This window comes from Eurosta solidaginis, chromosome 5 (assembly GCF_040869045.1).
Source record: "Eurosta solidaginis isolate ZX-2024a chromosome 5, ASM4086904v1, whole genome shotgun sequence".
Taxonomy (NCBI): domain Eukaryota; kingdom Metazoa; phylum Arthropoda; class Insecta; order Diptera; family Tephritidae; genus Eurosta; species Eurosta solidaginis.
The window spans coordinates 195164544-195190377 of record NC_090323.1 but is presented as its reverse complement, the minus strand read 5'-3'; the positions used below and the strand labels follow the sequence as shown (position 1 = coordinate 195190377).

General features: G+C 35.2%; 1 pseudogene; it reads right to left on the bottom strand.

The window, feature by feature from the left end:
- Nucleotides 1-1986: 1986 nt before the first annotated feature.
- LOC137254361 (uncharacterized) lies at nt 1987-4811 on the bottom strand (annotated as a pseudogene).
- Nucleotides 4812-25834: the final 21023 nt, after the last annotated feature.

Below are 25834 nucleotides of genomic sequence, written 5' to 3'. Positions count from 1 at the left end.
AATAACGCTTTTTAGTACAACGGCACTTGTGTGTTTATGTTTATTGTTCTGTTATATCTTTATTTTAAAATAAACAGTAGGAAAATCCCCATATCTGAAGGAAAATTATTACCCGCTCAAGGTCATCGGTGTTAGCCTTTGTATCCTCTTTGCTTCATTTAAACGAAAATTAGATCAGAATAGAACCATATGTATATGTATTAATACGCAGCCTTGTAACACTATTAAGCACACAAAACAAACAACAATAGCATTTCAAGTGTAAAGCTGTGTATGTAATGTTCGGTTTCACCCGAACTTAGACTTCCTTACTTGTTTAATCAACTCCCTGTATTGTGTAATTATTATTATTACATTTTTTTTTGTGGGTACAACAACAACCACATGAAAATCGCCAACTTCAACTGCAAATATCTCCGGACAGAGATACAATTTTTCTTTTCCGCCTTCGGAATGTTGTTTTCGAGGTCAATACGCGTCTTCTGACACTTGTCCCAATATTTTTTTACGCGTACTAGCAGTCGACCCCTCAACTAGACTTTTACCAGACAAATTTTATCTGTGTCCGGAGATATTTGAAGTTGGCGATTTTCATGTGGTTGTTGTAATGTTGTTGTACCCACAAAAAAATTGTGAACATAAGTGTTTTGAGCGGATATAGTTTTGGTCTCCAAACCGGTGTTGAAGCTACCCAGGGTAATCTTTTATAAGCGCGGCCAAAGGCCGCCAATGCAGAAAGGTGTTCTGCGTAAAAATACTATGGATCCCACCTCCGGGGTCATTTTTCGGTTTTTCGTAAATATTTTTTGAACGAGCTAAAATTTGGTAATTCTTTACTTTAGCTCACAACTGCTAAAACTCGTCCAAAATTATCGGGAGGGGTGTTAAAAGACGCGTTTTGGACCCATGACCATTGAAAATTTTTTATCTTTCAAGAGAGTCGGAGTGTAGTGCATAATTTTAAGGAGCAAAATGCTTCATTACTTAACCGAAAATAACTTACAAATCTGCAAAATAACTTTATTAGGAGCTCATCATTTGTCGCGTTTTCTTACTTGGTGCTTAGTAGTTCCAAGGGATTGGAATGATCAAGCGAATTTTTTCGGTATTCGTGACATAGCAATTTTGTCACCAACATTTTCGTCGTTATAAAATATGTAAATCTAAGCTAATATCATTTTGGTATTAGTAAAAAAAAAACACTTTTGAAAATGCTAAAATTTCCGCCACAAATTGATCAGCTGTTAATTTATCTGTCAAATCATCACTTTTAAGGTTGGCAACATCAATTCAACTTCAACTGAAATAACGTGTAATACCAAACGGAGTTGAGTTGTTTTAATTACAATCCAACTTAATTGACTTATAAACCGTTATGAGGTGGGTTTGGTCAAAGGCTGAGGTATGCTCAAGTCAATCCAGAGTCGGATGGAGGTCCCACTTCCCCCACCTAAATAAATACACAGTACCATCGGCAGAACCGACCTTGTAACTTTACCCCCGTCGACCCAAAGGGAGTCCCTAGAGCCCCTGAGGGGGCCCGCGATTTTGAGGTACTATGACATTTTTTTTAATTCGGGAGAGTCTTTAGTTGTGTAGAGGATAAGAATGAGAAGAAATTGAGAGAATAGAAAAGAGAGAAGGAGATTGAGAAAGAGACAGAATGAGACGAAGATGGAGATAGGTGAAGCGAAAAAGACGGAGGGAGGAGTGAATAAAAGTATTAGGAAAAAGTGAGAGGGGGGGGGGGGGGGGGGAGGGCAGAGCCAGACGGAAAAAGCTTATTAAAATGTATGCAGATAAGCCAAATTTAGGGCAGGACAACGTCTGCCGGGTCTTCTAGTAGTATATATAATTAGTTCATATTACACACATATACACGGAACAGGAGTCAAATAGATGCTAAAATCCTCCATCATTATAGTTAATTGAGCCACTTAGTACATTATTTACATATCAAGATGTATGAACCTTTGCATGTATACTTCAACATTGCGATTGCGAAGATTGTAAATTACCACTGTTCATCGATGTACGACCACTCATTATCATATCCGACTGTACACGCCCGCTAGGTGCACGTTGTTGATTTGGTGTTATTGGGGTACTACTATAGACCGCAATAAAACTCGTACTAGAATTTGTTGAAGAAATAGAACCACGTGATGAATCTGTGGCGATGGACGATGTTACCGAGGAACGTGTTGTTGGTGTCGTTACAGATTTTTGTCGTCTCTTTATAAGGGTATCGATAATTTGTGGTGGTGGCATTATGTTATCTGTCGAGCCCCAGGATTTGTGCAATTTTTCCAATTGATGCGTTAAATTATTCATATTAACAGGAATACTGGCACGCGACCCAATAATTTACTATTACTACTGTTGCTACCTTTGTGATGGTGCGACGTTCCAAACCCTGATGGTTTCGTCTTCATCATCATCGGATTCCGCATAGTCCTACCACTTTGTGGAAGATGACGACGACCTTGTAGATGGTGTCGGTGAGATCGCTGGTGATGATGATTTGCCATTGCCGCGTGAGAGAGTGTATGCCCATTGCCCACTCCCAAGTAAGTTGCTGAACGCTTCCGTTGTATTCTTCACTCGGACATTCAAATAACCAATCCGAAGGAACCCCGAATCTTTTTTGACTTTACGAAATTGTGAGAGAATGAATGAATAAGTAAGAAATTAACTCAAATAAGGTTTGCGAAAGTTTCGAGACGTATGCACAGCAACGCCAAAAGCAGTTGATAAATGTGGCTTCTTAGTCTACTATAGGCTTGAAAACTAGAGTTAAGTCAATATTATTGATACACCCTGAGACACGAATAAGTCAGACCGGTTGTGCCCACTGAATAATTCAACATTTCGGGTTTTTTTAAACATCTGGGAGAAGTTTTTATAGCTTACTATATTTTTTCTCCCCTACTTTTCCATTTCTCCCACTTCGAATAATCCTCCTTATCACTGGCTTTACACTTATAATCCTTTCTCTCGCTCCTCCTTTCCCTTATTATCTCGCTCTCCTTATTCAATTCCTTATGTTTCATATTCCCTGCTCCCGCTTCCTCTTGAGCCATAAATACGAGTTTTTTAATATTGTAATGTGCGCAGCTTATTTCCCGAAAAAGGCTTTAGATATCAACGCAGCACCCTATCGCAGAATTTTATTGAAGAACACCGCCTCTTTCAGTTTTTCATTGTGAACCCACTATCTCACCTGACAATTGCTGACTGAGATAGGGTGTTTTCGAAATGGCAGCTAAGAGACAAATATCAGTTCTTTAAATATTTATGTGGGCGAAGGTCACCGCACTATCCGCTTAAAGGCGAAATTCGTTAAAAACTCATTCATCTGCAACCAAGCATTTATGGAGAGAAAGAAGCATATAAGCGCGACAACCTCCGAAGAGATTTTTGGAAGAGCTTTTCTTCCAATTAAAGTCGTGCACCTTTTTTTTTTAATTTTGCTTACAATTTGGCGGGACGGGACCTACTTAATTTATGCCAATTCCGAACGGCATCTGCAAGGCAGATGAGTTTTCACTGAGAGCTTTCATGACAGAAGTACATCGGAGTGCTTGCGAAAACATTGCCGAGGGGCGACCGCTTTAGAAAAATTTTCTTCTAATTGAAAAAACTTGTTTGATGTTGCTTTTGTCCGGGCGTGAACCCGGGATCTTCGCTCCGTATTGTTCGAAGGACTCAAACTCACCGTTAATACGCTTATTGGACCTTCTACAAGGTCAGGCAGACATGGCAAAGACCTGTCGGAGCCGATGCTAGAGAAAATTAAACAACAAACTTAGCAATATGATGATGACATTAACATAATCGGCCTAAAGTTCTACTTTGAACTGGAAAATATAGTTTTGATGGCGAACGAGGAGGAGGACAAAACGAAGTATCTGCTGTCGTCAAGCAAAGTGTCAGCGCATTTGCGTTTTGGCAGGCATGTCACTGTTGATAGATATAAAATCGAAACTGTGAATTATGCAAGGTGGGAGTATACGAGGGAAAAGGTTTCAGGAAGAGTTACGGATGAAGATTTAATGATTTGCTGTCAGTGATGTTGGTAATGCATCCACTTTTTTATTGTCTTCTAGGCTTATCAAACTATAAACATGACAATAAGTGGAAACGTCGAAACATTCTACCGAAGACATTAGAAGGAATTAAAGAGTTCCCAAGACATAATGACGTCTCTATTCTAAAAATCGCATGTCAAATAACCATTTCTAAAAAACAAAAAAAAAAAAAAAATACTTTGACTAAATTTTCAAGGATAAAGTGGTTTCTTCAAATTTAGAGGTGATCTTTTGCAACTTTTTTAATTGGCATGGAGATCGAGTCCAATGCCCAACCGTTTCATATAGATAAATAATTAAAAACGTTTTTCGAATGTCCGAACTTCACCGAAATCTTTGATGCAATTAATCGCTGGAATGCCTTGGCACGGAAAGCCCCTTCTATATAAAATTATGAAAGATAAGTTGAATGTATTATTTCTTAGCTAACAATAGAAATAGAAATTGTATACATAAATCCTTGTTGTTGAAACAGGAAAAGCTTGTATGAAACTGTGCAAAACATCAAAAAATGTAATAAAAGGGTTTAATAAGAAATAAATTAAGTAACATAAAGTAACATAGCATAACATAGTTAAGAACTCACGACGAATCGGTAAATGCTTCTAACGTTTGCTCAAATACTAAATCTTGATTTTTTTTACGTCGGCAATGCTTGGGTGCACTGCGTTCAACTTGCCACCAGGGGCTTAAGGTGCCAACACCAGCAGTAGCAGCCATATATATACTATATATACCACCGATCTGTATGATTTTTTCAGACAACAATATATGCTATATACGTAAGCATTCGTTGAAATGTGAATCCTCTAGCTCTTAAAATAGGGCAGTAATTACAAAAAGTTTCTTATCTGAACAATCGGTTGTGGGGGATATATACTATATATACCGATCTCATCAATTTTTTCAGGCAACAATATGTGCAATATACGAAAGTATGTGGTGAAGTTTGAAGCTTCAATCTGTTAAATTGAGTAAGATATTACAAAAATCCTCTTTTTCTGAAAAATCGGTTGTATGCTATAGTGGTCTGATCCGGCCGGTTCCGACAAATGTCTAATCGGACACCCAAATACACCTGCTCACCAAATTTTATCAAGATATCTCAAAAATTGAGGGACGAGTTTGCATACAAACAGACAGACGGACAGACCGACATGGCTAAATCAACTCAGCTCTTCAACCTGATTATTTCGGTATACTTAATGGTGGGTCTATCTATTTTCCTTTAAGGACTTACAATTTTGGGTTTCGTGACGAAATTAATATACCATTTCATTTTCATGAAAGGTATAAAAATAGGTAGGTACTTTGTGTGAGGATGAAAAGCTTCACGTTTTTTGTGGTCTGCATGTAAAAACTATGACTACGAATCACGTATTTCAAAAATATATGACGTTAACGTAACTATTTGATGAAATTTGATGAATTTTGAAGCTTCTATCCGTAAAAAAGGGGCAAAAATTACAGTTTATATGAAGTATATAATATATATACCACCGATCTCTATGATTTTTTCAGACAACAATATATGCTATATACGTAAGCATTTGGTGAAATTTGAAGCTTCTAGCTGTTAAAATGGGGCCGAAATCGCAAAAAAAAATATATATATACTATATATATATACTATATATACCATCATATATATATTATATATATCACCGATCTCTATGATTTTTTGAAACAACAATGTATACTATATACTTACGTAAGCAATCGGTGAAATTTGAAGCTTCTAGCTGTTAAAATGGGGTAGAAATTGCGAAAAGTTTCTTATCTGAACAATCGGTTGTATGAGATATATACTATATATACAACCGATCTCTATGATTTTTTCAGACACAGAATATATGCCATATACGTAAGCATTCGGTGAAATTTGAAGCTTCTAGCTGTTAAAATGGGCTAAAATTGCGAAAAAATATATATATATACTATATATATATATTCTATATATACCACCACATATATACTATATATACCACTGATCTGTATGATTTTTTCAGACAACAATATATGCTATATACGTAAGCGTTCGTTGAAATTTGAATCCTCTAGCTCTTAAAATAGGGCAGTAATTACGAAAAGTTTCTTATCTGAACAATCGGTTGTATAAGATATAGACTATATATACAACCGATCTCTATGATTTTTTAAGACACAAAATATATGCCATATACGTAAGCATTCGGTGAAATTTGAAGCTTCTAGCTGTTAAAATGGGGCTAAACTTGCGAAAATATATATATATATATATACTATATATATATATATTCTATATATACCACCATATATATAATATGTATACCACTGATCTGTATGATTTTTTCAGACAACAATATATGCTATATACGTAAGCATTCTTTGAAATTTGAATCCTCTAGCTCTTAAAATAGGGCAGTAATTACGAAAAGTTTCTTATCTGAACAATCGGTTGTGGGGGATATATACTATATATACGACCGATCTCATCAATTTTTTCAGGCAACAATATGTGCAATATACGAAAGTATATGGTGAAGTTTGAAACTTCAATCTGTTAAATTGAGTAAGATATTACAAAAATCCTCTTTTTCTGAAAAATCGGTTGTATGGAGGATATATGCTATAGTGGTCCGATCCGACCGGTTCCGACAAATGTCTAATCGGACACCCAAATACAACCGCTCACCAAATTTTATCAAGATATCTCAAAAATTGAGGGACTAGTTTGCATACAAACAGACAGACGGACAAACGGACAGACGGACATGGCTAAATCAACTCAGCTCTTCAACCTGATTATTTCGGTATACTTAATGGTGGGTCTATCTATTTTCCTTTAAGGACTTAAAATTTTGGATTTCGTGACGAAATTAATATACCATTTCATTTTCATGAAAGGTATAAAAATAGGTAGGTACTTTGTGTGAGGATGCAAAGCTTCACGTTTTTTGTGGTCTGCATGTAAAAACTATGACTACGAATCACGTATTTCAAAAATATATGACGTAAACGTTACTATTTGATGAAATTTGATGAATTTTGAAGCTTCTATCCGTAAAAAGGGGCAAAAATTACAGTTTATATGAAGTATATAATATATATACCACCGATCTCTATGATTTTTTCAGACAACAATATATGCTATATACGTAAGCATTTGGTGAAATTTGAAGCTTCTAGCTGTTAAAACGGGGCAGAAATTGCGCAAAGTTTCTTATCTGAACAATCGTTTGTATGAGATATATACTATGTATAACACCGATCTCAATAATTTTTTCAGACATCAATATATGCTATACACGTAAGCATTTGGTGAAATTTGAAGCTTCTAGCTGTTAAAATGGGGCCGAAATCGCAAAAAAAAATATATATATACTATATATATATACTATATATACCATCATATATATATTATATATATCACCGATCTCTATGATTTTTTGAAACAACAATGTATACTATATACTTACGTAAGCAATCGGTGAAATTTGAAGCTTCTAGCTGTTAAAATGGGGTAGAAATTGCGAAAAGTTTCTTATCTGAACAATCGGTTGTATGAGATATATACTATATATACAACCGATCTCTATGATTTTTTCAGACACAGAATATATGCCATATACGTAAGCATTCGGTGAAATTTGAAGCTTCTAGCTGTTAAAATGGGCTAAAATTGCGAAAAAATATATATATATACTATATATATATATTCTATATATACCACCACATATATACTATATATACCACTGATCTGTATGATTTTTTCAGACAACAATATATGCTATATACGTAAGCGTTCGTTGAAATTTGAATCCTCTAGCTCTTAAAATAGGGCAGTAATTACGAAAAGTTTCTTATCTGAACAATCGGTTGTATAAGATATAGACTATATATACAACCGATCTCTATGATTTTTTAAGACACAAAATATATGCCATATACGTAAGCATTCGGTGAAATTTGAAGCTTCTAGCTGTTAAAATGGGGCTAAACTTGCGAAAATATATATATATATATATACTATATATATATATATTCTATATATACCACCATATATATAATATGTATACCACTGATCTGTATGATTTTTTCAGACAACAATATATGCTATATACGTAAGCATTCTTTGAAATTTGAATCCTCTAGCTCTTAAAATAGGGCAGTAATTACGAAAAGTTTCTTATCTGAACAATCGGTTGTGGGGGATATATACTATATATACGACCGATCTCATCAATTTTTTCAGGCAACAATATGTGCAATATACGAAAGTATATGGTGAAGTTTGAAACTTCAATCTGTTAAATTGAGTAAGATATTACAAAAATCCTCTTTTTCTGAAAAATCGGTTGTATGGAGGATATATGCTATAGTGGTCCGATCCGACCGGTTCCGACAAATGTCTAATCGGACACCCAAATACAACCGCTCACCAAATTTTATCAAGATATCTCAAAAATTGAGGGACTAGTTTGCATACAAACAGACAGACGGACAAACGGACAGACGGACATGGCTAAATCAACTCAGCTCTTCAACCTGATTATTTCGGTATACTTAATGGTGGGTCTATCTATTTTCCTTTAAGGACTTAAAATTTTGGATTTCGTGACGAAATTAATATACCATTTCATTTTCATGAAAGGTATAAAAATAGGTAGGTACTTTGTGTGAGGATGCAAAGCTTCACGTTTTTTGTGGTCTGCATGTAAAAACTATGACTACGAATCACGTATTTCAAAAATATATGACGTAAACGTTACTATTTGATGAAATTTGATGAATTTTGAAGCTTCTATCCGTAAAAAGGGGCAAAAATTACAGTTTATATGAAGTATATAATATATATACCACCGATCTCTATGATTTTTTCAGACAACAATATATGCTATATACGTAAGCATTTGGTGAAATTTGAAGCTTCTAGCTGTTAAAACGGGGCAGAAATTGCGCAAAGTTTCTTATCTGAACAATCGTTTGTATGAGATATATACTATGTATAACACCGATCTCAATAATTTTTTCAGACATCAATATATGCTATACACGTAAGCATTTGGTGAAATTTGAAGCTTCTAGCTGTTAAAATGGGGCCGAAATCGCAAAAAAAAATATATATATACTATATATATATACTATATATACCATCATATATATATTATATATATCACCGATCTCTATGATTTTTTGAAACAACAATGTATACTATATACTTACGTAAGCAATCGGTGAAATTTGAAGCTTCTAGCTGTTAAAATGGGGTAGAAATTGCGAAAAGTTTCTTATCTGAACAATCGGTTGTATGAGATATATACTATATATACAACCGATCTCTATGATTTTTTCAGACACAGAATATATGCCATATACGTAAGCATTCGGTGAAATTTGAAGCTTCTAGCTGTTAAAATGGGCTAAAATTGCGAAAAAATATATATATATACTATATATATATATTCTATATATACCACCACATATATACTATATATACCACTGATCTGTATGATTTTTTCAGACAACAATATATGCTATATACGTAAGCGTTCGTTGAAATTTGAATCCTCTAGCTCTTAAAATAGGGCAGTAATTACGAAAAGTTTCTTATCTGAACAATCGGTTGTATAAGATATAGACTATATATACAACCGATCTCTATGATTTTTTAAGACACAAAATATATGCCATATACGTAAGCATTCGGTGAAATTTGAAGCTTCTAGCTGTTAAAATGGGGCTAAACTTGCGAAAATATATATATATATATATACTATATATATATATATTCTATATATACCACCATATATATAATATGTATACCACTGATCTGTATGATTTTTTCAGACAACAATATATGCTATATACGTAAGCATTCTTTGAAATTTGAATCCTCTAGCTCTTAAAATAGGGCAGTAATTACGAAAAGTTTCTTATCTGAACAATCGGTTGTGGGGGATATATACTATATATACGACCGATCTCATCAATTTTTTCAGGCAACAATATGTGCAATATACGAAAGTATATGGTGAAGTTTGAAACTTCAATCTGTTAAATTGAGTAAGATATTACAAAAATCCTCTTTTTCTGAAAAATCGGTTGTATGGAGGATATATGCTATAGTGGTCCGATCCGACCGGTTCCGACAAATGTCTAATCGGACACCCAAATACAACCGCTCACCAAATTTTATCAAGATATCTCAAAAATTGAGGGACTAGTTTGCATACAAACAGACAGACGGACAAACGGACAGACGGACATGGCTAAATCAACTCAGCTCTTCAACCTGATTATTTCGGTATACTTAATGGTGGGTCTATCTATTTTCCTTTAAGGACTTAAAATTTTGGATTTCGTGACGAAATTAATATACCATTTCATTTTCATGAAAGGTATACAAATAGGTAGGTACTTTGTGTGAGGATGCAAAGCTTCACGTTTTTTGTGGTCTGCATGTAAAAACTATGACTACGAATCACGTATTTCAAAAATATATGACGTAAACGTTACTATTTGATGAAATTTGATGAATTTTGAAGCTTCTATCCGTAAAAAGGGGCAAAAATGACAGTTTATATGAAGTATATAATATATATACCACCGATCTCTATGATTTTTTCAGACAACAATGTATACTATATACTTACGTAAGCAATCGGTGAAATTTGAAGCTTCTAGCTGTAAAAATGGGGTAGAAATTGCGAAAAGTTTCTTATCGGAACAATCGGTTGTATGAGATATATACTATATACACAACCGATCTCTATGATTTTTTCAGACACAAAATATATGCCATATACGTAAGCATTCGGTGAAATTTGAAGCTTCTAGCTGTTAAAATGGGCTAAAATTGCGAAAAAAATATATATATACTATATATATATTCTATATATACCACCATATATATACTATATATACCACTGATCTGTATGATTTTTTCAGACAACAATATATGCTATATACGTAAGCATTCGTTGAAATTTGAATCCTCTAGCTCTTAAAATAGGGCAGTAATTACGAAAAGTTTCTTATCTGAACAATCGGTTGTGGGGGATATATACTATATATACTACCGATCTCATCAATTTTTTCAGGCAACAATATGTGCAATATACGAAAGTATATGGTGAAGTTTGAAGCTTCAATCTGTTAAATTGAGTAAGATATTACAAAAATCCTCTTTTTCTGAAAAATCGGTTGTATGGAGGATATATGCTATAGTGTTCCGATCCGGCCAGTTACGACAAATGTCTAATCGGACACCCAAATACACCCGCTCACCAAATTTTATCAATATATCTCAAAAATTGAGGGACTAGTTTGCATACAAACAGACAGACGGACAGATGGACAGATGGACAGATGGACAGACGGACATGGCTAAATCAACTCAGCTCTTCAACCTGATTATTTCGGTATACTTAATTGTGGGTCTATCTATTTTCCTTTAAGGACTTACAATTTTGGGTTTCGTGACGAAATTAATATACCATTTCATTTTCATGAAAGGTATAAAAACGGGAAAAAGGTGAAAAAAGTAAAAAAGTCATGAGCCAGAAAGCAAAATAAAAGAAATTAGGTATTGAAGCGAACAAAAAGACCAAGCAAAGGTTGAATGTGGGACGATAGGCAAGAAAGTAAGGTAAGGAATAATAGGTAAATAAGTAACAGGTGAACTGTTGAAAAGATAGCAAAAACGGTGGGCAGGAGTAAGGAAACGGAACGCAACAGGATAAATATTAACAATTACACAGGTTTCAAGAACAAAATAAATTCATAAAAGTAAAAAAACTCACAAGGAAATTGAATAGATTTAGAATCCAGTTAAATTACCTTAACAGGCTAAATTTAAAATATGAACTAATCAAACTCACGTAATGAAATCGTGATTAAAACTAACTAAAACAATATCAGCTAAGTTCAACAAAATTCAAATACAATATAAAAAAAAAAACAATATAGATTCCGGCAGCGGCCCACGGATAACTCTGCTCCCTTCTTGGACTTTCTCCTCGGGCTTGCTTTTCTCCTCCAATTAGTGTTCCTCCAGGCTATGCTCAAGTTTAATGATTGCGGTGCCAGGACAGGAGCGCTCAGATGCCCCTTTACTCCCTTGACGTATAGCCTGGCACCGTCTGTATGCTTCCCTTTCCTCTATATGAAATACTAACCCGCTTTTGTGTGTTTAGACTGTGTTGGTGGCTGGTGTGGCAATTTCCTTTAATTTTAATACTACCTCGCCTTATTTTAGCGTTTGTGGCTCGTGATGGCGGCAACTTCAAATTTTTGCGAAGCAATCTAAATGTGCAGAGAGAAGAATATTAGGGACTGGGGTCATGGCGGACGAGAAAGATACATTAGGGTGCATGTGGACTTACTATATTTATTGAATGTCATCTAGTTATGTCATTTTATTTATTTATTTGATTTTTTTTTATCTATATATTTAAGGTTATCTAGGTATTAGATTTTATTCAAATGTATCACTTTACGTATCTATGTATGTTATTTTATTTTAATTAGTTTTATATCTTATTTTATTTTATAATTTTAGCTAATTTATTTTAATTTAATTTTACTTTTAACTTTCATTATTTTATTTTATTTTTTTACTTAATTTTATCTTTGTATATAATTTCATTTATTTCACTAAATTTTATTGATTGTAGGTATGTAATTTTATTTAAATTAATTTTCACATTTAACATTTTTTTTTTAATTATTACTATTAGTCCACATGCACCATGGACTGGGGGAAAGGGGTTTCACTGGACTCACCTGGGGCTGTTGTCAAGCAGGGTATGGGATCCCGGTTCCTCCTTGGGATTCCGCTAAATTACCCGTTAGCACGGTTTTATGAAAAAAAACGCGAACTTTTTTTTCCGCAAAAAAAAATATATACATAATTAAAACTTGCTTCCGCACTCACTTAAGTCAATTTTTCTTTTGAGACATTCTCTGAAATCGTTTGGCGGTCGTACCCCATAAATCAAAAGCCTTTCTTTCTCACCACTTTCACTCAAGAACGAAAGTCACCAATACATACAATCCTATTTTGGCGGGAAACGACGGATATAAACTTTCACGAACTAACTTCACGTATACTAACAGATTCATGTTCGAACATCTATCCATGTGTTTGCTTCCTACCAGTTACTAACTAACACATGTAAACGTAGCTATGCTGGTATATGCACCCAGATACATACGTAAATGTTTGAACATCCTTACCATCGCATTAACCCACAGGCTGCCGCTACAACCACCAAAACCAACAGCTGTTTATTGTGAGAAATAAACACTTGGTTGATAGTAGTAATGAAGCGTAATTAATCAGGAATAAAATATATAGGCGGACGCCGTGGTGTGATGGTAGCGTGCTCGGCCTGCCACACCGAAGATCCTACATCAACATCATTGAATCATACATTTGAGTCCAGGTAGAGAACCGCAAGTTGTTAATTACATTTTTTCAACTTAAGTAATAGCATATTTTGCTTTATAAAAGGTTCCCTCTTTTGCTGAGTGCGCTATGATTCTCGAGTTGAGCCACTGTTTCGAAACAACTTTTGAGATTTTAGAAGTATGCCTAGTTATAAACATGAGGTCTAAGGGTACTCAAGCCCAAATGCTTGTTGGGTATATGACGCCATTTCGTATAAACGCAAATAACTAATAGGTTAACTAGAGTTTAACCCTGGCAGAGCGGCCGCTTAAGCTTAGCTTAAACTTCAGTTAAAGTCGACTGAAAAACTGCAGAATAAGTTTAAACGTAGTTTAATTGACAAACTGAGTTGAACTTGTTCTGAAAAACCGGGCTTTATATCGGTAGTTTCTTTTTGTATCATGTTCTATTCATAAACGGGGGAACTTTAAAGCTGTGTTTAAAGTTTGATCTCACAACCTAAGGCATTTGCATGCGTCACATCTCAAATGAATACAGCCAAAGTTTTTTTTATTTTAAATCGCAGTTATATTTTTTATTATTTATTTGTAAATAACACAAAGAGAAATATTGCCATTTGGACTGCTTATTGAAATATCACCATATCTCCGCTGCCGTTCCGAGAACGCTCTATCTTAGCATAAATTCTATGCTTTGACGTGAGCTAGGATGTTTATGAAAAAAGATCTGAAATGGGGCGTTCAGCCGAGTTAGGTGAACTCAGCAGTCGATTTAAAAAAAACACTTTGCAATTAATTGTATTTCGCAAATTCTAGAAAAGCTCGAACATACTTATTTTTTACACTTGTATATAAAGTCGACTTATAGAAGTTCATCCCACCTACTAGCACCGCACAAAGTTTTCCTTCCGCAATGGCCGGTGCACCAGCATCTCCCCAACATGTATCACTAGTCCCTCCCGGATCTCTTAAACAAATTACTGTTGTTGGGAAATTTTTCCCTGCTTCCGCATAACGACGCGCATAAAAATCTTTACATTCGTTGATTGGGGTTACTACAAATTCAGTAGATTGGAGTATATCCGAAGCTGGCCCTATATATCCATCTTTCGGACCCCATCCACTAACTTCCAATTTTTTGCCCACGTCTAATTCAGTTTCGCATAAAGATATTGGTTTTATAAATGGGCTTTTGGTGAATGTTCTTTTTAATACAATCACGACTATATCAATTTCTTCCATTCTCGGATGATTGAAATGACATGGACGAATTATACGAGCCGCAGCGCTATTTTTTCCTGCTATATTCAAATTGGCTGTACCAGCATTAACAGTGATGTCAGACAGGAGTACACCTTCCAAGCAAAATTCAGATGTCAGAACCTTGTTCAAAGTGAGCAAAGTACCAACGCATCGATAACACTCGTCATTACGTATTGCCACCAAATACGGTCTATTCGAATCTCTGCCTCCTATAACACGATATGTCGAATTCGTATTAATCAAAAAACTGCTAAGGACGACAAACAATATCACGAAAGAATTGCGTAAGTTCATTTTAATTTATGATTTTCCGTCTATTTTTTAGTTTAAAGTGAAGGAAGTCGAAATATGTGGGTGCTATTTATACAAAATTTTGTTGTGTAAATAAAAATGAGTTTTGAATTGGAAAAAAGACAGCCTACTAAATTTTTGTGATTGTAGCAGCATAAGTGTGACAAGAAAACATTTTAAATTAGGTACATTCGATAAATACAAAAACAAAGAAATTAACACAGCGATATATCAGCACTCTCATGTTTTTGAGTGTACCCAGCCTGTAGTAGCCGACGTGGTGCTGGGTACTGGGTTCAACTCCCGGGCAAACTAACATCAAAAATTTAGAAAAAAAGTTTTTCTACCCGGGGTCACCCCTCGGCAGAGATTCGTCAAACTCTCGGGGTGTATATCTGCCATGAAAAGCTTCTCAGTGAAAATGCATCTGCCTTGCAAATGCCGCTCGGAGACGGCATAAAACATGTTGGCCCAGTCCCGCCAATTTTTAGGAAAAATAAAAAGGAGCACTACTCAAATTGAAAGGTAAGCTCGGCCTTAAATCTCTTCGGAGGTTATCGCGCCTTGCATATATTTATTTAATTGTTTACTTATATACAATGATGGAAATAATAATGGAATAATGCACCCTATAAAAATAGCATTTAAAGGTTGTTCTTTTGCGAAGAGGTGAAAGAGTAGATAGAGGTTTGGAATGGAAAAAATTATAGGGACAAAACGTGTTTATTGATATTTTTGCATTATAAATGGTAAAGAATTGCTGTTGAAGCTTCTTATAAAGCCCTATGAAACTTCACTTGTATATCCCATATATGGAGCACTAAGAAAATATTTAAGAGAAAATATCGGTATTTCACTTTTAGAAATAAAAACGCGCCACAACTCTTCTTTTAATTGTAGATAAGTATAAACTTTATTAAGTATAATTATTGTATATACTCGTATTAAGAATGTCGCTCTTATTTATTTTAAAGGTTTATTCGAGAGGGGATGTTTCCATTTAGTATATATCTTGTATAATTCTTTCATCGTGAGCTAAATTGGTGATACAGAACCTTTAACCTTTGTTATTTTGTAGTCGTAGATAAGTTTTCGGCATTCGTTTCTGGCAAGGATGCTCAGGGGGCTCCTGGAAGGAAGTGCATTGGAGTGAGGGCTAATAAATCACTTGGATCATGTTACATAGGAGAGACAGGGCGAGAATTAAGCACTGCTTTTATTCGAAAGAGGAGTGTTGTGAATTCTTCGAACGTAAACCTTTGATTTCCTGTGGAATGGGTCTTAAAGATTTTTACCGCGGCTTCCTATAGGACGCCTATGTTTGGGGTATTTATGCCCCCTAAACTGCCACGGAAAACCTGGTACCGCAAATCTTTCAGATACATCTACAGTTGCTTCTTTGATGAATATTGCGAGCTCTTTTTTTGGAATAGCTCGATGGGCACAAACGAATGTCTCTTCATTATCATATATTACTTTGCCCGGTAATCCGCGTCGTCCAACGAAACGAGAGAAGGCTGCCCTGAAGACCTCAGTTGTCTAACTTGTGCAAGACTCGAGAAAGACCGTTTTAGTAGAGAAGCATACAAATACGCAAACGTATGCTTTTGCGTATGAAGCTTGTCGCAAGGGGTCTTCTTCACCATAAATGGACCAGCGAAGTCAACACCGGTGACGTAAAAGGACACCTAGTAAGTAACACCACATTCGGGGCATAGCGGCCAATATTTGCCAACACATTCTTTGCTTATATATCGTGCGCACCTTGCAGTTGAATATGCATTTTTTTACTTCCTGCTTGAGTCTGGAATGTAGTATTCCTTCTGTATCATGTAGGTCATTAGTTGCTTTTCGCCATGGAACAAAACTTTATGGAGCAAATCTAGAATCAGGGAGCTGAACTTCTAGTTGTCTGGGATAATAATTGTATAGCGTACTTTAGATCTCATATTAGCATTAACTAAACGACCGTCAATTTGGGATTTAGGGTTCGAGGGGAGTTTTTCTTGCTGATAGGGTTTGATTCTTCTAACTGAGTGATTTCTGCTGGGAAATGATGGCTTTGCATTAACGTTATGAGTTTCATTTTAGCGTCGTACCCGTGAGTGGGGGCTAACGAATTGGAAATCGGGTTGTTTTGAGTGTGACGGATGAAATGGCCCTAATGTGTTTTTTCTCTGGAGGGGATGGGTTGGAAGGGGTGTATTTTAGCCAGATTGTGTTCGGCTTAGAGAGCTGTTGGAGTCCATTCCAGTCGGTTCCTTCTTACCAGAGCTGTTGGAGAAGGACTTTGGCTAAAATCATTATTGGTGATAGCCATTCTGCCGCTACGGCTGAGAGTATTTGCCGTTTTCTATTTGACTTAAAGTCGGGAACTGGGTCGTATTAGTACGAAAACCAGTCAGTTAATGCGTTCCATCGAATTCCTCAGGTTTTAGTAGTGTCATGGAATTTGAGAAATTCTGTATCTAGGACATCAGAGTCTGGTATTGATTTCAGTCTTTTTGTTTGATTGCGATTATTTTTCTTAGATGAAAGCTTACTAATTTTAGAGCTTCGATAGTTTGGGTCACAGAATAGAGAGTGGACTGTATATCGTGTCCGCCAGAGAGGACATCATCTACGTAAGTTTCTCGTAGTAAGATGTTAGTGGCGAGGGTTTTTTCATTTGTGTTTTTTTTTTTCTTTTTTCCGAAAGTTGCGGTTTTTTATTTGAAATCTGCTTTCGGATTGTGAGGGGCTTTCCTAAAGAGAGTTCTTTGGAAGTATTGATCTTCTTATTTGACCAAGATTTTGCAATACATTTTTTCGAAGTCGTCATCGAAAATGAACTTGTAGAGGTGCTGTATATAATGCGTCCTTCAGAGAGTTGCCTGTTGTGGTGCTTTAGAGGGCCTCACAACATTGGCTCTCGATCTTGATCGGGTTGCTGGGGTGTCTTCCTATTCGCAAAAGCGCTTGAGTAGGCTGCTGAGATCCGGTTATATTGCACTTACTTAAGTGGTGAAGGCCGATACTAGTTACCGGACTGATCCCTGGGTACCCATCCGAATCTGAGCGACAAGGGTTTCTTGGGGGTTATACCGTGATAACCATGTCGATTTTTGTAGGGTTCAGCTGACTTTGGAGACTTTATTAGTTGGGATAAAATTAGTGAGTTTGTGGGTAATTAGCATTGGTACAAATCCTTTGCTTAGATCAGAGGAGCAAAGTGTGACCTCGCAAGTTGTTGGATTGAGGATGCCAAAAACGTTTTTGAAAGCCTTGGTCAATGAGCGCACGAATTTATGACATTGCCTCGCATAGTATATAGGGCCGATTGCCATGGGGAATAGGGTTGTTTCGCAGCTGCCAAGAAATATGCTGACACTGTGTGGGGAGTGGCATCCTGAGATTTCTGCGTCGCTGTGTCACCTATCATGTTTGCTTACCATTTAGAGTAAAAATCCTCGATTCTATTACTTTCGAAAATTAAAGTGTCAAGACTTGAGTCGGATCCACCAGCGAGAGATTAGTTTCTATTTTCCAATCCCAATTTTTGATAAGTGCAGAAGAAATACTATTAGTATTTGTGAAGAAAATTGTATATATATCGATGTGTTTATATCTACATTAGAGCGTGCAAATTTTTAAAAAGTGCTGTACAAAATAAAATCCACACAATCATATTTTTCTGACCACGAGCAGTAGACCTATATAGGTGGTACACCTAACAAAAAAAAAAAAAAAAAACAAATAACAACACCAATGCGATTATACATGTAAAGTAAATTAAAATAGTAATACAGGTTATTGAGTCATAAAATGTAATTTATTGCAAAAACTTTTAAATGTTATTTTTATAGGGTGCACTATTCCAAGGAAGATATTTAAGTTCTGCTGATATAATTGATTTAGTATTTGGGAGTAAATTGTCCCTATTCTTCTTTCCATCACTGTAAGTATTTGCACAATTGAGTTGGTATATTAATTTGAGAACGATTATGTGATGTGTGTACAATGACTGTATTTTTAAGGAACAAATAGAGAAAAGTACAAAGGGAATACTTAATTAGTTATATCTGTTTATAAACTGCTAATTAGTTCTATTGTGTTTTCCTCCCACAAAACCATAGGTGGGGGCAGTGCACTAAATTTTGATCAACAACACTGCTCGAAACTAAATGCGTTGACATAATCAAGATCTTGTATTAAGTGTTAATGGGATGTTAATTTGCTACCGATTTAAACGTTTGTTCATCTTTCACATATTCGTAAAATTTAATGAGCTTAATACTGTTTTCACACAGAAACTTAATGATCTCATTTCACCTTCTAATGAAATCGTAAATTTTTTGCTTTCACACAGAAGTAACTGTTCGATTAGTGTGAAGGATGAAATGTCAAGCGAATAAAATGACAATGCTATATGACAGACAATCATGGCGGAATGATACAAGGTGGCAGCATGGTGACATACCTACATACATAAATAAGAATTCCATGTACTTTGTTTTTGTAAAGTCGATGGACAAATGTCAAAATCGTACTGCGCCGGAAGTTGATGTATCAAATCAAATAAGAAAAGGTTATAATCAGCTGTTCGATGCGGCCACCTTGTATCGTTCCGCCATGCAGACAATGACATTTACTTTGACAAATGACATTTTTAAGCACTGAACACACCAAAAACTGAGAAACTGAACGCTCCTAGCACAGTTGCATTGTGCTTTTGACTTCATTAGGCATTCGATTAGCTACTAATGAAATAATTATATATTCGAATTTTGTAGGGAAGATTGAGCTCAATAAGCGTCTTAATGTAGAAAACTGCCTTTATTATTCAATAGGCCGTCTGTGTGAAAACAGTATAAGACGGCATCTATAGGAATATAGAAATTGAGTTTACTTATGTATACCTCTTTGTCATCATCAGCGGTGGGCACCACTACATTTACACAGTTACCAAATTGGGAATGAGTTAGTAAACACGAACGCGTAGCGAGAACGAAAGCAAATTCAATTATTTATTTAGTTTGATTTCAATGCTTGAACGGTAAGCACGTGTCACACGCATTCTTTGGTACTCTGTTTTAATCGCGTGTGCGACACTTTCTTACTGTTGGACCATCGAAATCAAACTAAAAGAGCTGCCGTTGATTTTGGCGAAGTGGCCGTTGGGCTCTTGCTTATCGTATACATATATGGTCGCTTAGCAGGTGCTAAGCTCACGCCCACCCCGGGTCATCATTCAAAAATTGTTTTTAATTGGACGCTAATAATTAATTTCAATAAAACAATAAGGGGACTGGAAAAACCTTGTCCATACAGTTCAGTTTAAATTTGCAAATTTTCATAAATAAAAATGTATTTCCTCACATTAAGTGTAGCATAAATTCGCGAATTAATCGAATGTTATTATTTTTAAATACAACCACACATAGAGAAGAAATATATATATAAGATTGATTAAATTAGCTTAGTGCACAAACATTTGTATATACATATGTACATACAACCATACAAACATACCAAAAATAGAGGCGCTATTTCTATTTGGTTGGTACCAGAGATCTGCTTTGAGTATCAAAAAAATTAGTGCGCTTAGTCATGAGCCAAAAAATTGTGTCTAAATGTGTACTTAGCCAAGTACAGACAAATAATATGAGTGACTAGCACATAAAATAGAAAATGCATACGAGTGCCCCGCAACACATATGCCCCATATTAAGTATAAACTGATGTCATAGTCGCTTTATCTCAGTAGCACTTTGATTTCGTGTGTAATACACTGTATACTTCGTTTATCATCTTTTTTACTTTGGCGCTGTATTCAGTTTAGTTTCGTGCACACCGTTGTGTTGCTAACGCCAGAAGACTGATATGACTATATTCATTTTATTGCACTATTAGTCTTACTTATTCCAATTAGTATTTTCGTAGAACACAGTTGACCTTCTTGCTCAATAAGTCAATTGAGTACTGAACTGCTTCGTGGCTTATGAGCGGTTATTCATTTTACGAAGCATGACTGTAAATGTGTGTTAGTGGATATAAGTGCTTGATGTTCTTTGTTTACATACGCACTATACTCATTTTTTGCTTAGTCCACTAATAACCTTAAAAAATGAATAATTGCAGCTCACTGGTTGGTACATATGTACATCCGTATCTATATGTTCATTCCACTCAAAGCAAGTTTGCACGTTCAAACCATGATTCAATCACAAGAGGTTTGCTCGACAGACAATTTTTTGACAATTGCGGCCATTTTGTTCCCAAATCGAATTGACATCCGTTAAATGTGTTGTTTCTTTGCGAATTTTCGAAAAATATTAGTAGTGCAATTAGGAAGCAATCCGTTTACAAATTCCGGATAAGTACTGAACTGCATAATTCCTTAGAACATTTTTTTAAATTTTACATGAATTTATTAGCTATGCCTCGATCCATTAGTATGGCTGAATATTGAACATAGGTAATTTTATGAAAAGTGAGGACACCAAGAAATCGTGCACTTTCTTAAACCTATTAATATACGAAACCTAAACCAATTCAAAATTCATCGTTCAACGTCAAAAGCTCGATTATTAAATCGATTCGCGTAAAAATGATATTAGTAAATAATGGAGATGCCATAACGAAATGTACTCATTGGGCATGTTAACTTATTCATTATTATTATTATTCTAGAACAGGAGTCTACTGCTAATACGCGTCCAAAAATGTCGAGAGAGGTGACCTCGACGGCGGAAAAGCACAATTGTATCTCTGTCCGGAGATATTTGCAGTTGAAGTTGTCAATTTTCATGTGATTGTTGTAATGTTTTTGTGAACTGAAAAAGATGTTGTGTACAAAGGGATTTTGCACGCATTTAATTTTGATCCCACCTCATCGGTCTAAAATTTTTATTTCCGCCTTCGAATTATCGTTATCGAGGTCAATACGCGTCTTTTGACACTTCTATCGATATTTTTGGGCGCGTATTAAAAGTCGACCTTCTGTTCTATTGCCTATGTGCATGTTCGGAACATTCGTCTCCATTTAAGAATTTTGGGAATCGGTTTATATTTGATATACTCGGATTTCGGGAGGTAGTATCAAATGAACGTATTCCGAATATTCTTAATTAACGGTTTATCCGGAACGCTTCAATGAATACTTAACGGAAAAGAGCTTTCCGAAATTTCATAATAAAAAGGTGAATGCTCCCTGTGTAGCAGGACCGCACAAAAACTTAACTCTTCCGTCAAAATCAAGGTAGGAATATAAAGTTCTTAGACAATAAGCCATTTTCTTTTACTTTTGTTTTTGTCAGTTCATTGCGGCTGCTGAGTAGCGTATCAAACCATATCGGCTGCTTGTTCAAAATCTCAAAATATTTTTCAAAAATTTCCCAATTCAGGATTTGTCACAAAACCGCCCTATTTTAGAGTTAGATTGAAGAACGCTTCATCTCAGAATGCTTTTCATTAACTCCCTCTTATTGCAAAATGCATTGAACTTATGCTCATATAGGGAGTTTTGAAACAAATTTTGGGATAAAATTCTAACGTACGGCATTCTTCAAACAATTTCTGAAAGAATGACCAAACCAACATAACTTTATCAATTCACGAAATATTTAGTAGAAAATGAATTATTTCCCCAAAAAATTTTGGCATTTACAAATTTATTATCACTACAAATATACTACCAAAGATACTTTTCTACTACAATTTTCACTGAAGGGGGTTGAATTATACCCCGTTTTCCTTACTTCGTAAAAGCAAGCCGTACAGATTTTTCAATTTGGGAGTGTCAAAGATCTGTCATCATTGGAGAACAAACCTCTAGTAATTGAATCATGCGTTCAAAAGGTATTTTCAAAAATGTGACTTTTGTGTCACATTTTTTATACTCAGTGTCGAAAAAAAATTTGATTCAGCCATGTCCGTCCGTTCGTCTGCCCGTTAACACGATAACTTGGTACGCGAGCTTATATGGACCCAGAATAGATTGGTATTGAAAATGAGCGAAATCGGATGATAACCACGCCCACTTTTTATATATATAACATTGTGGAAAACACAAAAAACCTGATTATTTCGTAAATAATACACCTAGAATGCTGAAATTTGACATGTGGACTGATATTAAGACTCTTAATAAAAATTTTTAAAATGGGCGTGGTACCGCTCACTTGTGATAAAATCAATTTTACAAATATTATTAATCATAAATGAAAAAGCGTTAAACCTGTCGTAACAAAATTCGGTGAGGTTCCCCTTACTATAAGAAATGCTTTCAAGAAAAATTAACGGAATCGGTTAAGGACCACGCCCACTTTTATATAAAAGATTTTTAAAAGGGTCGTGGAGGAAAAAAATAAGCTATATATTTGCAAAGAAGAGCTTTATATAAATGGTATTTCATTTTCCAAGTGGATTTATAACAATAAATAGGAAAACTTCAAATTTTAAAATATGGGCGTGGCCCCGCCCCTTTTATGACTAAGGAATTTTCTATGTTTCCGGAGCCATAACTCGAAGAAAAATTAACGGATCGCAATAAATTTCGGAACACAGATTTTCCCTATGGTAGGAAATATTTCTGAAAAAAATGGACGAGATCGGTTGAAGACCACGCCCACTTTTATATAAAAGATTTTTATAAGGGTCGTAGACGAAAATAATAAGCTATATCTTAGCGAAAAAGAGCTTTGTATCAATAGAATTTTACTTTTTAAATTTAATTATAACATTAAATTGGAAAACACTAAAATTTTTGAAAATGGGTGCGGCACCTCCGCTTTTATGACTAAGAAATTTTCTATGTTTCGGGAGCCATAACTCGAAGAAAAATTAACGGATCGTAATAAAATTGGGTACACAAATTATACCTATAGTAGGAAATATTTCTAGTAAAAATGGACGGGATAGGTTAAAGACCACGGCAAATTAGATACAAAACAAGTTTAGAAGGGTCGTAGACTAAAATAATAAGCTATAACTTTGTTTTGAATCAATGATATTTCACTTATCAAGTTTTATTGTAAGAGGAAATGGGTAGACATTTTTTTTTTTAAACGGGCGGTGCCACGTGTTATGTTGAAAAGTAATTTATCTGAAATGAAATGTATAATTGAAGCTCACGCTGAGTATATAATGTTCGGTTACACCCGAACTTAGAAACCTTTACTTGTTTAAATTTCACTCTCATAAATTTTTCATAACGCGCATAAAGAAGTATAACTTCAAAACGACTGAGCAGCGCCGAAAAAATGCGGAATACCAGCCTTATCCAAAAATTGGTATGTAAGCTCCTGGGAACTCATCTCAGATCCCTATTTAAAATGAACGAAATCTGACTATAACCATGCCCACTTTTTCGATATCGAAAATTTCGAAAAACCGAAAAAGTGCGATAATTCATTACCAAAGACGGATAAAGCGATGAAACTTGGTAGGTGAGTTGACCTTATGACGCAGAATAGAAAATTAGCAAAATTTTGGACAATGGGCGTTGCACCGCCCACTTTTAAAAGAAGGTAATTTAAAAGTTTTGCAAGCTGTAATTTGGCAGCTGAGTATGTAATGTTCGGTTACACCCGAATTTAGCCTTCCTTACTTAATTTATTCTTTGTACAGTATTTAGTATAATATTTCGTATAATATCATATGCAAAAGATATACTCTTTGTTTTAGGCGCTTTCAGGGAATCTAATATTTGTTTTGTTCTAATTAGAGAAATACCAAGAATTAAAAATTGCTTCAACAACATTGGTGAATTAATACAAATATTAGTTTCTTTGAAACCGCTGAAAAACAAGAATCAAAATTTATCTAATGATATTATACGAAATATACATATGTATGTACTGTGCAAAGAATAAAATATGCAAGGAAGGCAATTGGGATATGTTTGTAACCATCCAACCTTCTTAGAAGTGCGGGTTCGAGTCCCAGTTCCGGGAGAAAAGGCTTTGAATAGATTTACAATGCATAGACGAAACAGCTGTCGCCTTGTCCGTCCTAATGTGTGATGAGTCGTATGAATAAAATGACCGTACAACAAGTACGGATCACCTCTGACGAGGCCTTGTACGTGGCGAAGCGTGCATATTAGTGTTAGCCTGGTCTAAGCACGCCGGATTGGGGTGGTTCTTGCTTGCCACTAATGTACAAGCTTTTACCCATTTCACAAAAAAAATTCATGCACATATAAAATTGAAATCCGTAACGGCATAAACTAATCGAGATAGATATAGACTTCTATATATCAAAATGATATGGGTGAAAAAAGAAATTCATTTAGCCATGTCCGTCCGTTCGTCTCTAAACACGATAACTTGAGTTAATTTGGAGGTATCTTGATGAAATTTGGTATGTAGGTTCCTGGGCGCTCATCTCAGATCGCTATTTAAAATGAACTAAATAGGACTACAACCACGCCCACTTTTTCGATATCGAAAATTTCGAAAAACCGAAAAAGTGCGATAATTCATTACCAAAGACGGATAAAGCGATAGAACTTGGTGGTGCGTTGACCTTATGATGCAAAATAGAAAATTAGAAAAATTTTGGACAATGGGCGTGGCACCGCCCAATTTTAAAAAAAGGTAATTTAAAAGTTTTGCAAGCTGTAATTTGACAGTCATTGAAGATATCATGATGAAATTTGGTAGGCACGTTACTCCTATTACTATATGTGTGCTAAATAAAAATTTGCGAAATAGGATGACGAACACGCCCACTTTTAAAAAAAAAAAATTTTTAAGTCAAATTTTAACAAAAAATTTAATATCTTTACAGTTTATTTAATAATTTGGGAAAAA